Below are 4,714 nucleotides of genomic sequence, written 5' to 3' on the forward strand. Positions count from 1 at the left end.
CTGTAAGACTCTAGCCTAAACCAAGAAATGGTCGTTCCAGATTCGATTCGGTCACAAAGTGAAGGAGAAGGGTTGATCTTAGGGAGGGAAGCGAAGAAGGTGTTTAAGATCAGAATGTTGAATTATGAAGGTATGGATGTTTATGACTTGTATCAGAATATGGTTTCTGGCTACTTGTGTTGATAACACTTGTGTTCTTTGTTGAAATAGGTTGAAATCTTATTTATACAAGTCATTGAGCGCACCCTTGATCTCGTAGGAAGTGGAGGTAGTTAAGTAGTGGAGAAGTGGGGTTGTGTAAAAAGTGGTGATCGCCATGTTTGCATTACGAGGGAAAACTGGGCACACTTTCACCCATTACTCCCGTTGTTGTTAACCATCTGTCCTTTCTTGACACTTTGTCGTAATGGGCGCGTTACACGCCGCACGCTGTAAACCGTCATACCAATACCCCAGTGAGCATCCCCCAGTTTGTGACATGTTTGATGTCTCGAGTAAATGGGTGAAGTCGTGAGACTCGCCGCTGAAAGCAGCACATAGTGCTTTTAGGTCTGTAGATGGTGGATTTTCAACAAGGGTTAAAACCGTAAAACCATAATTGTAATGCTCCTGATCCAGTAATCAGATGAGTATTGCGGATCATGTCTCTCATCGAAGCATGAAAGCTCATGCCGCATGAATCTCTGACTGAGAATACTATCTCTCAGAGTATGCACAGATGTGCAGTCTCTCAGCTGAGGCAACGACGTATCTCATAAATACTGAGAAATTTCAGTAATTGCTTCCATATAGAATCGAAAGATTAGACGACTCTGAGATGACTTACCTGCTAGTATATATCAATAACGTCTTCAGGATGTAACAATATTTTCCCTGACTATGTAAAGAAAATATGACGCTTCAACAAGCTCATATCGCTCAATTCTCAGATAATTAATGCTCCTAGACAGCATGCCTGCTAGTATAGAGCCATCAATTAATTATTTATAATCTTTAAATTCATTAGCTGAATATTTGGAAACATTCTATGTTTTTCATAATATTTCATTACTTCAATTCATGGTTTTCCCAGCAGAATTCCATGGGTTAATAATAAATATTCAACGAACATGCATTTGAGCAGCTATCGAGTAACCCCGACCAAAATGGTGCAAGTGTACTCAACAATAATGCACAAACGAGCACCTAAATACACGAACGAGAATTCCAAAACACGAATGAACGGTAAACCTATGCAAAATAGGAAGAAAAATAATAATAATAAAATATTAGCAAAGGCGCTAGGGGACTGGGCCCACCAGCCGGTCACGCCGTGGCCATTCCCGTGCCCAATTATATATTTTATTATTTTTCCTCGATCTCATGAAAATCCCTTCATTTGAGCAAATCTCCTTCGTCTCAAGGAAACTCCCCAGTCTCATGGTGTTTCCTCGTTTCAAAGAAATAATAAAATTAGGAAAAATGTCGTGGAACAAGGCCTACTAGCCGGACGGCCGTTCCCTAGCCGTGGCCGGTCCCACACCTCATGATTCCTTATTATTTCCCTCATCCCATGAAAATTCCCTGATTTCATGATATTTCCCTCAACTCATGAAAATTACATAAAATTAGGGAAAAACTCATGGGACCGGGCTCATTGGCCGCCCGGCCATGCCCTAGCCGTGGCCGGTCCCACACGCCCTTGTTTTATTATTTTAATATTATTTGTTTCCCTCATCTCGTGGAAACTCCTTCACTTCAAGGAAATTCCCTAGTTTCAACAAACTCCTTGATTTCATGATATTTCCCTAAAATCATGAAAATAATATAAAATTAGGGAAAGTGCCATGGGACCGAGTTCATAGGACGGCCGGCCATGCCTTGACCATAGCCGATCCCACACTTCATGACTCCCTATTTTATTATTATTATTTCCATAATCTCATGGAAATTCCCTAACCTCATGAAATTCCTCAGTTTCATGGTATTTCCTTCACATCAGGGAAAATACTTAAAATTACATAAAATTGGGAAAGGTGTTGCCGGACCGAGCTTGCTAGCCGGCCGGCCATGCCCTAGCCGTTGCCGGTTCCATAACTTAAAATCCTCTATTTTATTAATTATTTTTCATCATCTCATGAAGATTCCTCAGTCTCAGCAGAACCCTGAATCCTTCATATTTTCTCAAAATGTTGGTCAAACGCGCATCAGAAAATATCGAAACTCTCAGGACTGAGACACAGTCATTATGGTGACACGGGCATGTTTCCTTGACCGACCAAGGTCGGACCTAAGGCTTTCAAATATCCGTTCCCACATGTTTTAATAATTTTGATCTAATTTGCTCAATTTCTCATATTGGGTCTAAACTCTTCTCAAACAACTTGGAGTTTTCTCAAACGACCATCAGCTGGTCCCACGACCACCAAGGGTCGGTCTCATTCCCTCTTGTCCATTCCCTTATTTATTCATAATTAGGTTTCATCACCTAAAGCTGAGACGAGCACCATTTTAATAAAGGATTAAACCAGCATTTAATCATCCTTTCACCAACTGGTCTTCAAGAGACTTTGGTATTTTGCTCATTTGAGCATCTGGGTGTTACATGGTCGACTCGTCATCCCATGTAGCCGGTCCCTCCTTCACTCTTTGGTGGATTTTCAATAAATCATCAATTGATCAAAAATTAGGGTTTTGAATCCAGAGCTCTGCAAAAACATAATTCTGAGCAGATTCAAACACTAATAATTTTACGTTGATCCCGTGATCAACACTTTAATAATTATGCTCGGCTCAGATGTCATCATCTTAAATTAACATTTTATTTGATCATGATACCGACAATTTGAAAAAGCGGGGGTCTAACAACACCACCCAATATTTCTCTTAGAAATCTGTATGGACAAACTCGAATATACTTTTAAGAGAATCAACTAGACTCAATCATTTAAAAGTATATCAACGAGTTTATATCTATCTTCTTGATTTGATTTACTCAAGCAAGAACTGCGAGTTCTAATCAAATACAAGGAATAATTTGGATGGTACCAAAGACCAATATCCAAGGATCAATCAATATCAATCAACAACCAAAGGTCAGATTTCCAATTGATTGATTCAAACGCACAACCTGTATTATTTCAATTATATAAACAAATATAATGCGGAAATAGAAATAACACAGACACCAGAAATTTTGTTAACGAGGAAACCGCAAATGCAGAAAAACCCTGGGACCTAGTCCAGATTGAACACACACTGTATTAATCCGCTGCAGACACTAGCCTACTCCAATCAATCTCTCGCTGATCCAAGGTACAGTTGTACTCCCTACGCCTCTGATCCCAGCAGGATACTGCGCACTTGATTCCCTTAGCTGATCTCACAAACAACTAAGAGTTTCTACTACAAAAAATCACAGGCTTTGACAATGAACAAATCTGTCTCCCACAGACAAGTCTATCAAAGGATCAATTTGTCTCTCACTGATAAACCCTAAAGGTTTTGTTCCGTCTTTTGATAATAATCAAGGTGAACAGGAACCAATTGATAATCCGGTCTTATATTCCCGAAGAACAGCCTAGAGTTATCAATCACCTCGCAACAATCTTAATCGTATGGTAGCGAAACAAGATGTTGCGGAATCACAAACAATGATTATAAGATGTTTGTGATTACTTTTTATATCTTTCCAATCAGAGATATAAATCTCAAGCCAATCAATCTGATTTTACTCGTACGATAGAAGATGCAAGATCAGATCACACAACTACGATAAGAGTAGTATCGGTCTGGTTTCACAATCCCAATGAAGTCTTTAAGTCGTTAACCTGGTTTTAGAAGAAGAAAACCAAAAGTTAAAGGATAATCGACTCTAGCACGCAAACTATTATCTTACATAAGGTGTGGGGATTAATTTTGCACAATACTAGATGTCTCCTTTATATAGTCTTTCAAATCAGGGTTTGCAATTAGGTTACCTTGGTAACAACGCAATCAATATCCACCGTTAGATGAAAACCTTATTTAGATTCAAGCTAATATTTCTCAACCGTTAGATCGAAAACTTAGCTTGTTATACACACTTGGCAATGCACGCTTCTAGCTTTGTTAACCATACCCAAATGTATGCACTTGTTGGTTGAACAATAGTTAACCAAAAGGTTAGCCATATGAGCTTTCATATCAACCATGTTCTTCTTCTTCACCATAACTAGTTCAAATGACTTCAAAATGAACTAGTTAGAGAGTTGTTCAATTGCAAGGAAATCTCATGTACTACACAAGACACAATTGAAGAAAAGATGATTTGATTCAGTTGAATCGGTTCATGAACTTTTATAGCCACGATTTGCAAACTGCATTCCTTAGTATTTTAAGTTTAAGTTCAGAAATCATCTTCAGATATATAACCTTCTCAAGTTCGCATACTAGGTTCGCGGACTTAAGTTACCGGGTAGAGTTTACAAACTCCAGCAGAAATTCTCGGGTTTGAGAACTTCGCGAGTTCACAGACTGGGTTCGCGGACTGAGTTCGCGGAATTAGCTTCACGCAAGTATTTTGTCAACTCCAGTAGAAAGTCTCGGGTTTGAGAACTTCGGCAGTTCGCGGACTGAGTTCGCGGATTTGGCTCATGCCATTCTTCCGGTTCTCTTGATCAACAAAGTTCACAAACTTTGGTTCAAGGAATAGGACTTATACATAAATGGGTTTCCACAACAATGCTCATGTCCA

Source organism: Papaver somniferum, chromosome 2 (genome assembly GCF_003573695.1).
Source record: "Papaver somniferum cultivar HN1 chromosome 2, ASM357369v1, whole genome shotgun sequence".
Classification (NCBI taxonomy): domain Eukaryota; kingdom Viridiplantae; phylum Streptophyta; class Magnoliopsida; order Ranunculales; family Papaveraceae; genus Papaver; species Papaver somniferum.